Below are 12,476 nucleotides of genomic sequence, written 5' to 3' on the forward strand. Positions count from 1 at the left end.
CAGAAGATGAGGGTATGTGAGATTATAAAAGCCAAATTACGGGAGTGGAATCTGGAGGCCAAAGCAACTCCATCTTGGATGCTCATCTGCCATGTTGGCTTCTGATTAACGCCAGTTCTGGAAGGCCTCTGGTTTCCAATTTATCTGTTGTCCCTTGTGTAAGAGCAAGTATTTACCATAAATCCTGCTCTTAGGGCAAATTTCTACCCATTCCTTCTGAAGCATGTGTGCCTCTCCTCTACATATAATCTCTCCTACAATAGATAAACCCCTCTGGGTCTGGGGGCTAATGGTGTGGGAACCCATCATCTTGTCTCACTGTTGCACAAGCCATACATGTGGCTTCTGTTTCTAAGTCCCTATTAAGTGTTTCTAGATACCAGATTTATCATCCTCTTTCTTCAGCCTCTCAGCTTCCTGGGACTTTGGGGTAGGTTTGCATAGACCCGCTCACCAAAAAACTGTCACAGAGTCAGTCTTACATACATACTGAATACTGTTGGGAAAATTCTATGAATATTTATAGGGGAAGTCATGTGCTTGCAAATTGGATAAACTTGTATGTAACATACATTCCATTTCACTTGGGGGTGAGGTTTTAGCTGGGATTTGGCTGTTTTGTCAAAAAGTAAACTCTAGGGCAAAAAGACAATTTGGGCATAGTCTCTACAAGCTGACTGAAACTGGGTTAAGATCTATGGTCACTTATCAATAAAGAATGTGATAAAAACAGTCTTTGTCCAATCAGAGTGCGGGCAGGACCACAAGGCAAGGAAAGGGCATTGACAGTTGGAGTCCAGTGATTTATTAGTATTGGTTGGAAAATTTTTCAATTATAGTTGTTCTGGCAATGTTTTTCAGGAGCTGGTTTCTGCTTAATTACAGAAAAGAAATCTTATGTAAATTAACAACAACAGGATACATGAACAATCCTTCATCCTACTAGCCATGAAATTCTGGAGTTTTTTATTTGTTTGTTTGTTTTAGGGTTTTTTTTTTTTTTTTTTTTTTTTTTTTTGCTTTGTCTCATTGTAGCCACAGAAAGTCCATTTGGTCTGTCTGTTGGGGCATATTGTGACAATTCCATTTGTCCTTAGCTGAAAATGGCTTCAAGCCTGAATTCTAAGCCACCTGATTTTCTCCTAGGTATCTCCCATGTATTCGCTTAAAAGAAAAACACAACTTAAGAATGTAGAAAAAGGAGAAGAGGAGACTTTGTTTCTTATAGAGGATCATAGCTCGCAGGTGGCCATTCTGACAGACGGGGAAGGATAGCCTCCAGCCTAAAGCCAGAAACAGATACTTTGAGGAAGGGTCAAAGGGAACAGGGATTTATGCTGAGCAGAGTGGCCACATATACATATTCAATAAGCAATAGGAGGAGTCATAAATATTTATGAAAGGAGAAATGTGTGGGTGTGCACGTGTGCACACATGTGCAATAGAGCTTCACGAGTCTCCATGTTCAAAAACTAGCGGTGATCTGAGGGTGGAGTTTTCAGTCCTCTGATTTCAAAAACTAAAGGACAGGACACAAAAACTCTTATTGGGCATTCTCCATAGACTGGCTAGAACACCTCCATGGTCACTGGCTTACCAGGTAAAAAATGGAGGGGCAGCATCAGGCAGTTGGTGGATATTAAGGGTAGAGTCTTTTGAAAGGGCTATTTTTTGTTTAGGCCTCCGTGAAGAAAGCCTAATTGCAATTAGCAAGGAGTGGGGTGTAATGAGGCCTGTCTGACCTTCCCATCTCATGACCTAGAACACAGTTTTCAAAGCTACTTTGAGGTTCCCTTGGCCAAGAGATGGTCCCTTCAGTCAGCTAAGGGGCTTAGAATTTTATTTTTAGTTTATACATGCATATGTGAGGTATACATGTAAATAAAATTGTGTTTTTCTCTTATTAAACTTCCTTTTGTCACAGTGTTCTCAGTTGAGAACTTAGTAGAGAGAAAATTATTATTATGATTTGAGATGGGGTCTCACTGTTACCTGGGCTATCGTGCAGTGGCATAATTATGGCTCACTGCAGCCTCAATCTCCTGGGCTCAAATGATCCTCCCTCCTGAGCCTTCCCACTAGCTGGGAGTACAGGAATGTCCCACCACATCTGGCTACTTTTTTAAAATTTTGATATAAACGGTGTCTCACCACGTTGCCCAGGCTTATTTCAAACTCCTTGCTCAAATGATCCTCCCACCTTGACCTCTCAAAGTGTTGGGAATACAGGCGTGAGCCACAGCTCCTGTACAAAATTATTATTTTCCTGCCCCTACAGCAGCATAATTTTTACATATATCTTACTGGAAAGAATGGTGTCAAATGGCCATCATCAACTATAAGGAAAGTCAGACAATATACTCCTATTTCTATTATTAAAGAGTGAATTTCGAGGGGACAGCTACAAGTTTCTGCATCACAATGTCTTCCTCCATTCTCTCTAACAGAAGCATTTGCCAACTAGTGGTCTATGATATAGAGGAATTTCTAGAAATCATTACTGAAATTTATCAATTTCATTTATTTTCCTTTTAATGTCTTTTCTAAGTCAGTTAGCTCAAGGGAACGCTGGATAGTTGTCACTGTTCTCCAAATGCAGTTCTAAACTCGTCTATGGAAGAAGCTCTTCTTTATTTCTTTGTTGTTATACATTTATCTCTTCAAATATCTCTGGGAGATAAAATCTATGGAACTGAACTCAGGCCAGGAATAAAGTATTATGTACCCAAGGGGGATGCCTGAAGGCACGTATTTACCACCTGCTTACACTGCAGAATGCAAATCCAAGAAGGGTGAATGCTTTTGTTCTTTGAGCTGCTACAATAAGTAATCAAACAGCAATTCAGACACAGAGGAAATACAAAAATTTAACAACAGCTACCATTTATTAAGTATTTACAATATGCCAGACACAATGTTAAATATCGTACCAACTAAAAGGAAGAAGCTGAGGCAAGATCAATATAAGCAGAGAGTTTATAAGGGTCAAACCTGAGAATTGCAACCTGGGAGCATAAATTTACGTAGCCTTGAATACACACTCTGATTAACAACAGTGACAAGCAGGTTTTAAAGCTGCGCGTAGTGGCTCACACCTGCAATCTCAGCACTTTCAAAGGCCCAGGAGGATTTCTTGAGCCCAGGAGTTTAAGACCAGCCCAGGCAACACAGGGAGACCCCATCTCTACTAAAAAAAAAAAAAAAAAAAAAAAAAAAATTACCCATGTGTGGTTGTGCATCTGTCGTCTCAGCTACTCAGGAGGATAAGGTTGGAGAATGGCTTGAGCCCAAGATGTTGAAGCTGCAGTGAGCTGTGATTGTGCTGCTGCACTCCAGCCTGGATTACAGGGCAAGTCCCCGTCTCAAATGAATAAATAAATAAATAAAGTAGATTTTTTTTTTTTTTTTTTTTTTGAGACGGAGTCTCACTCTATGGCCCAGGCTGGAGCGCAGTGGCCAGATCTCAGCTCACTGCAAGCTCCGCCTCCCGGGTTTAGTAGAGACAGGGTTTCACCGTGTTAGCCAGGATGGTCTCTATCTCCTGACCTCGTGATCCGCCCGCCTCGGCCTCCCAAAGTGCTGGGATTACAGGCTTGAGCCACCGCGCCCGGCCAACTAAAGTAGATTTTTAAAGGAAAAGAAGATGCAGTTCCTAAATTGTTTACCAAGAATTTACAAATTCCAGGAACACAAAGATAATGAGTGAGGCAGCTCATTATCCATGCATGCGTGAGGATATGGGGGCGAAGGGCTGTAAGTAAAGTCCCACTGTCATGTATTTCTGGACCTGACAATTTTTTCATGCCTGACATAACTCAGAACGGGTCTGAGCTATTTTTCTTTTCTAGCATCTGATATAAATCCCTTACCTCCTTAATTCCTCCAAATACTCATACTCATATATGAGTATTAGGGTACCTAATTCCATAGATAATAAAATTATAATTGAAATAAGTTTGCAGCTGTAAATAAAGAACAAAATCATGTCCTTTGCAGCAACATGGATGCAGCTGGAAGCCATAATACTAAGTGAATTAATTCAGGAACAGAAAAACCAAATACCACATATTCTCACTTACAAGTGGGAGTTAAACACTGGATACACGTAGACATAAAGAAGGGAATAATAGACACTGGGAATACAAGATGAGGAGGAAGGTAGGGAAGCAAAGGTTGAAAAACTAACTTTCGGTTACTATGTTCACTATCTGGGGGACAGATTCAGTCACACTTCAAATCTCAGAGTCACACAATATATCTTTGTAACAAACCTGCACATCTAACTCCCGATTCTAAAACAAAAGATGAAAAAGTGAAAAAACATGAACAAAAAGTAAATAAATGAATAAAATAGTTATTTTCATAATGCATTGCGCATATTTCATAGCACCTACACATTCAGTATTCGTTTCAATATTCCATGCTTTTTTCTACTTCTAAAAAAATGTTTTAAAGACTAGCAATATGATGCAAAGCAGAATGAAAGGAGTGTTCTGGATGTGTGTTAGGAGACCTGGCGGGCATTCCTAGTTCTATGCCAAAGATTTTGCCACCTTAGGAAAGTCAGAGTGTGTGATTTTTGTACTTTTAGCAGTAAAAATATTTGTATATCACTAAAAATATTTTAGGTCTCTTCCAAGATTAAAACATATGTAGATATTTCTAGGACAAAATAAATAACTAATCAGTTATATTCTAAAAGATAGACCAGAACCGTTGAACCCCTGTACATATGTTCATTGAGAAATAAACTCCTGCCCTGGAAAACTCCAGATACACACACACCTCACAGCCATCCATATTTTTCTCCAACTGCACTCTTTCAATACCCAGATACTGTTTCTTATAAGTTAGTTTGGATAAGAATTCATCTAGCCTGATATTTTTTCTTCTTCCTTTCAGCCTGAAATAATAAAAATAATCAGAATCCAGTTTAAAAGAGTTTATTCAATTGCAAAGCTGAGAATAGCCATTTGACTAACGCAGACTCCAAAGAAACAAGGTAAGTGCTCCAAAGCTGACAAGTTACAGTCTTGCTTATATCGGCAGAACACAAAGAAATGACAGGATTACAACATTTTCACAAAAGGCTGGTTGATGAGTTACAGCAATTTGATTAGTTACAGTTGTTTTCTTTTCCTTTTCCAATTTAAGACTATATTTAACATTCCATCATAGACAATATGATGTGATAGTTTTGAGGCCTTTGTATAAAAGAAACAAATGGAAGTTAATCTATAATGAAAAACAACAATGAAAAAGGGAAGGGGGTCTTCTCTGGCACCCTTTAGTCTTTTACAACATTTTGCAAAACAATGTAGATAAACAAAAGACTAATCTATAATCAGAGGAACAAAGGTTACAGCTGCCTATGTTACAGCTGCTTGTCACATGACTAAGGTCCCATAATCCCATTCCTTTAAGGCTCAAAATAGTTTAAAATTCCAACAGCTTTTATTTTGAATTACTTATTCATAAACTCCCTTTTGATCTTTTATGACTAATTGATCTGTCTCTGGAAATATTTCTGTAAATCAAAAATAAGATTTTTAAGCCCCTCAGCTGACTGAATGGATCTCACTCTGAGACAAGCAAACCCAAGGAAACCTGAAAAGGTAGGTCAGGCCATGACAGAAAAGAGAGGGTCAGACATGCTTCATTCTACTCGCTTCCTTTTGGAATTCAGGTGAACTGATCAGCATTAACATTAAAACAGAGATCTTAAGACTGTCAAAACAGACTCTTTGTATCAATAAGATATCAAATTCCTGCCTGACTCTAGTCTAACATCACATGACAGATAAAGAAGGAAATCAAAATATTTTACCTCAAAATATGCTTATTTGTCATATTTTGAAATGGTCCTACAAAACTGTCTTCTGTGGAGGGAAATATGCATCTGTAAAGAATCTATATTAACATAAATAGATCTCTTCCTTTCCAGGCCCTCCCAACTGTGAAGAGATTAACTGAGAGTATGACACCTTTTAAAGGTCTAAATAGACCATCTATTGTCTCTAAGGTTGGTCCTCTATGAGACTTCATCTATGGAATAAGAACCTTGATCTCCACAACACCTAATCTTTTGACAGACACTCCCTTCTATTGAGTACAGGTCTTTAGGTAATAATTTAACTCTCAACCCATTGTAGGTCAGGAAATCTTTGAATCTACTTATGACCTGTAAGCACCTCAGCACCTGTGCTTTGAGTTGTCCCACCTTTCTGGACGGAACCAATATACACCTCACATGTATTGATTGGTGAATTGCATCTCTCTAAAATGTATAAAACCAAGCTGTAAGCCAGCCACTTTGGGTACATGGTGTCAGGAGTTCTTGAGACTACCTCGGGCCATGGTCACTCACATTCGGCTCAGAATAAACCTCTTTAAATATTTTACAAAGTTTGGCTTTTTTCATCAACGCTTCTCACACAGACATACACCTACTTTAAGGCTTGCCTGCTGTTTCCTAACTCTCATCAACTTCATCAGGAAATCAATCTCCTGCCTCTGTTTTCCTCCTCTCTCTGCCCTATTTCAGCTTTCTCTCAGTCCATTTCTAGCGTCTTTTGGTTCATTTTGTGACTTTAATTGTGGCTTCTTAGTGTTAGATCTAGTACTGCATCTGTGGATAGGTACTAGAAAGCTATATATTTTGAAGTGACAGCTAAAAGGAAAGCCAGCATCTTTCACCACCCAATCTCTTCAAAATCTTAGAAAATTTCCATAATTTCCAATTAAGCCTGTTTTCCTCAAGCTCTTGCACTTAACGAAAATTAAATTATTTAACTTTATAGTATTGTTGTATGCTATTTCAACATGCTAAAGATTTTATTTCAGATGAGTATGCTATTGCAGCTATATTATATAGTAAACAATCATATTTGCACTAGTGAAAAAACATAATTATTGATAAGAGTTCATTTGCATATATTAAAATTCTTCCTGATAAAATGAATTTTAGCAAGTTACTGGTAGGGGCCAAGGAAAAATATCCATGTCCTCTCTGCAGTTTTGCTGAAAACCAGTTGACAGAAGGCAAATTAATAGGAGAAAAGGCATACAAAATTTATTTGAATGTGCATTGCATGGGGAGAATCACAGGATAAGATAACGATTACCCAATAAGCAATGGAGTATAAAAGCTTATATAACCTTTTTAATAGGGGATGGAAGATGGTGAATGTAGACAATTATTTGAGGGGCAGTGAATGATTGTTAGGGACAATGAGTAGGCCCAGGGTACAGAAATTAATTTGTAAATGATTCTCTTTGAAATTTGAATGAGCCTGAGAGGCAGGCAGTATCTTGTAAAAGGTCCATCCAGGTGTGGTTGCATTCCTCAGTCTTCTTTCTCAGATAGATAATGAGATTTCAGAGAGGACAAGGAAGGCAATTGTGTTTGTTTTGGGGGATTTCCAGATAGAAAAGGGAACTTAAGAGAACAGCCTCATTCTGTGCTTTGAGATAAAGGGTTAAGAGAGGGGGAAGTAATCAGAGAGACCTGAAGTTGCTTGTTTAGTTCAGCCATACTGATGGCAGCAGCAGCCTATCTGGAGGAGCTGCTGTGAAGAGCCTGGCTGCAGCTGGTGAGCTGTGGACGGGTTGTGTGCTCTGAGGCCACAGGGAGCCAGGAACAGGCAGGAGCCCTGCCCCCTACCAAGTTGGCAGGGCATGAGCCCCGTGCTCCCATGCCAGCTACAACCACCCAGCCATGTCTCTAGATGCATCCCTGTTTTCTGGGGCCCAGGAAGCCCCGCAGCCCCTGCAGGCTCAAAATGCCTGCCCCCACTTCCTGGCCTCTCCCTGCTCCCAGTGCCCACTTTGATTTTGGAGCAAAGTTGTGGCCAAGTCTGAGCACTGTTGCAAACCAGCTGGGTGTGTGCATGCTCAGGGCAGTGCTGACACAGCAGCCGCCCTTGCACCTGGGTCCCCACAGGACTTTGGGAACTGACAAGTGTGGGAGGGAGGCCTGGGGGAACTAAGGGCAGCTCTGCATGGGGCTGCAGGTGCCCCTTGGTGCAAACAGCCTGGGTGCTATGGATGGCATGTCTATAGCTGGAGGCAGACAGGTTCCTGGGTGGAAAGGAGTGGGTCCCTGGTGAAACCCCACCTTCAAGCCAGGGCCAGCCTGAAGCCTGTGGGCTGGACTGCTAGTTCTGGGTGAAATCTGTGACCTGGAGTGAGAAATTATGGTGCTTTTTCTGGGCCCACCCATGGACACCCATGGACCAATCAGCACGCACTTTCTCCCTTCTGAGCCCATAAAAAGAACAGACTGAGTCAGACTCAGACAGACGTCAGGACCACCAGATGCGGGAAGGAACTACCCACTTAAGGTCTCTTTGACTCACCAGGACTACCAACAGCAGGGAGGAGCTACCCATGTAGGGTCTCCCTGACTCATCAGGACAATCTGCCTACAGAAAGAAGCTACCCACTGTCAGTCTCCTCTGCTGAGAGCTGGATACTCGCTGGGATGACCTGCCTGTGGTACCCATTTTGAGTCTCCTGAGAGCTGTTTTGTCGCTCAGTGAAGCTTCTCTCCACCTTACTCTCCAGTTTGTCTGCGTACCTCATTCTTCCTGGATGCGGGACAAGAACATGGGACCTGCTGAATGGCACAACTGAAAGGGCTGTAACACAAACAGGGCTGAAACTTTGCCCTCCACCCCCTGGCCCAACACACTGTGGGCAATGAGAAGGTGAGAAGAGCTGCTGCCCTTCAGGGAGCCCAGACGTAGGGGCTCCCCAAGACAGGGCTGTGATGCCTTCTTTGGGGCTCTGTGGTTCCTGGCATCTCCAAGCTTCCAGGCACCACCACATTCCCCTCATCCAGACGAGGGTACCCACAACGGAAGTCTTGTGTAGTACATCTGTCCAGTTGCAGCCTCTGTCAGCGGCTGTGCAGGTGCCTGGGACTGCCCACCCTGTTGCAGCTGGCACACCTGGCTTTGCACAGTGGCTGGACCCAGCGCTTGTGCACACACCCCTCACTGCTCTGTGCCTGGCTTGCCATTGGGAGGCATGGGATCCAGGCCAGTAGCACAAGCCAACCACAGCCTGCGAGGCCGAGTGGGCGGAACAAGTCCAATGGGTGCGAGCAATACTCATGCAGAAGATGCCAAGGGTCAGAGGTTTTGGGCTGGCAAAGCGATACCTCAAGGATCTCATGACAATATTTGGGGGTGAAATATTTTTGTTTATTTTATAGCCAATCTATCAGTATTTGAGAAAAATGCCTGATTTTCAGTGACTTAGACATTATGCTCCCATTACCTTCCATTTTCTTTACCTTTTCCTGTTTAGGCAAGTGACTTAAATGCCCTAGGCCTCCATTTCTTGAGCTGTAAAATAAGTGTCTGAAGAAGCTTATCTAAATAATGTTATGTTATGTTATGTTATGTTATGTTATGTTATGTTATGACAAGGTCTGACTCTGACACTCAGGCTGGATGGCAGTGGCATAACCATGGCTCACTGCAGCCTCAACTTCCCAGACGCAGACGATTCTCCCACCTCAGTCTCTTGAGTAGCTGGGACTACAGGTGCACACCACCACACCTGGCTATTTTTGTATTTTTTTTGTAGAGACAAGGTTTTGCCCTTTTGCCCAGGCTGGTCTTGAATTCCTAGGCACAAGTGATCTGCCCACCTTGACCTCCCAAAATGCTGGATTTACAGGGTGATTCACCATGCCCAGCCTAAAGAATGTCATTTCTAATGACAAAAAAACAGACTTATTTGTTCTCCCCCATCTATCAAGAGATATTTTTTAAATCATGTAAATTTTTAATACATTTGATAAAACACCATCAAGCTTCTACATCTGTCTCATCCCATTTATAAACTCCATGAGGGAATGCATAAATTATCTTAACATTAAAAAATGCACAATTATGAAGAAAATACAAAATATTTTGCCCCAAAGTATATGTCTTAGCATATTTCAAGATGGCTATTCAAAGGGGTTGCAAACACAAGAATAGCTGAAAGTTTGTCTTTTTGTGGAGGAGATTTGCATCTGCAGAGGAAATCTATGTTAGTAAAGTGAAATAAACAGCAGAGGCAAAGAGGCCTTTTATGACTGCTAGTTCTGGGTGAAATCTGTGACCTGGAGTGAGAAATTATGGTGCTTTTTCTGGGCCCACCCATGGCCACCCATGGGCCAATCAGCACGCACTTGGATCGGCACGCTCCTTAGATCTTGGGATAATTATCTCACAGGAAAAGGAGACTAAGGGTCTGACAGTGAAAATGTATCATAGGCAACCACATACTCTTTGAGAGCTGCTACCCGTGAAGTTTCATCTGTGTAACAAGACCATCTTTGCTCCATGCCTTTCCTTCTCTCCCTCCCATAAACTGTCCTGCAGTGCTTCAAGCCCCTATTCTTTCTGTGACCTAAGGATAGTATAAAAACTTGAGCCATCTGGCACTTTCATTAAGTTTTCATATTTTGCATGACTCTTGTGCACATAATAAATTTGTGCGTTTTTTTCTGCTAATCTATTATCAGTTTGTTTTATAGACTCAAATTATCAACCCTTCAGAAGGAAGGAAAGGAAATTATCTTCCCCCCTACAGTTACAAAGTTGGAGTTATACAGGATGAAAAAGGCTAATGTGCAGAATGATTACTGTCGTTAATGATGCTGTAATATATACTGAAAATTTGCTAAGACAGTAGATTTCAGGTTATTTTACCATGAGCATACAAAATGGTATCCATATAAGGTATGAAAATGTTAGTTTGCTTTACTACAATAATCATTACATTAAGTATATGTATATTAAAAAATCATGTTTTATACTTTAAATATGTACAATAAAAAAGATTTTTAAAATGCCACCTTTGGTCAGGTGCTGTGGCTCATGCCTGTAATCTCAGCACTTTGGGAGGTCCACACTGGTGGATCACCTGAGGTCAGGAGTTCGAGACCAGCTTGACCAACATGGCAAAACCCCATCTCTACTAAAAGTAGACACACAAAAATTAGCTGGGCATGGTGGTCTGTGCCCTAATCCCAGCTACTTGGGAGGCTGAAGCAGGAGAATCACTTGAACCCGGGAGGCAGAGGCTGCAGTGACTTGAGATTGCGCCACTAAACTCCAGCCTAGACGACAGAGCGGGACTCTACCTCAAAACAACAAAACAAAACAAAGCATAAAAAAACATAATTGTAAACATTAAATAGAAAATATTTTTAACGGAGCAATATTAGAAGATTTTCCCCCTAAAATTCTCAAACTATTTTGAAATATAATGTCAAAATAACCTGAAAAATGACTTTCCAAAAAGTTCATTTTAATTAGCATTAACCCCGAAGCCAAAGGGTTCTTGTATCCTGGAACATTTTTTAAAAAGAAAAGAAAAAGAACTCATAATTCTGACATCTTTCTTTTACTATTTATGAAACTTAAATTTAATGTCAACCTTACATAAAGCTCAATTAAGATAATATCAGGATCAAAAGTTGCAAAAACAATACTAAGCCAAAAGAACAATCACAATATAAGCCAATATTGTTTAAAGTCTGTGTGCCAAGAAATATATTACATATATTATTTACTTCTGTCATGTACCTTTAAAGAAAAAACTCTAATTTGTCCAAAATCACACTATTAGTAAAAACAAAGGATAACCTCTGTCTCACTCTGACTTTCCTAATCTCCATGCTTGCCACCTGACTGAACTTCATTTTCTCTATTTACAAGAGTGACCACCCAATAATTAGTACATTATATCTACAAAAATATTTGACATATTTAGTGGAAGATATTATTTTGTTATCATCTCCAGAGTAACACACATTTCAGGCTTCTTCCCAAATCCCCTCATTTGGCATTTCCTGAGCTACAAACCCATAAAAAAGGTTTAGTAAGTTTCTTTGGATATTTTGACGTTCAACCAAATTCAAGAACCAATGAACTAGATTTAAAACCTTTCTCAATAGGAAAACAGCATCAATTTTAGGAAAATTATGTTAAAAGAAAATCTCTAGAAAAATTAAATCCAACAGAGTTTAATTGAGTAAAGAATGATTTGTGAATTGGGCAGGCCCCAGAATCACAGCAGATTCAAAGATTCCAGCTTGGTCAGCTATGTGGAGGAAGATTTATAACCAGAAAAAGGAAAGTGATATACAGAAGCCAGAACTGAGGCAGAACTGAGGTATAGAGACAGCTGGGTCAGTTATAGTTCAGCGTTTGTTTGCCTTATTTGAACATGGTTTGAACAGTTGTCGATCCTTGATTGGCTGAACTTCAGTGATTGGCACAAGAGTAGATTACAGTCTGTTTACACATCCAGTTAGTTTGTGGTTCACTACCTAGGGAGAAAGAAGCCTTTATGCTAAACTTAAAATATGCAAGGAGGGAGCTTTAGGCTAAACTTAATTTAACAACTGTATAATACAATAATACCCAGAGAACAGTTATGTAACAGCGCTGAAATATTTGCAGTCAGGAGAG

This window comes from Macaca fascicularis, chromosome 9 (genome assembly GCF_037993035.2).
Source record: "Macaca fascicularis isolate 582-1 chromosome 9, T2T-MFA8v1.1".
Taxonomy (NCBI): Eukaryota; Metazoa; Chordata; class Mammalia; order Primates; family Cercopithecidae; genus Macaca; species Macaca fascicularis.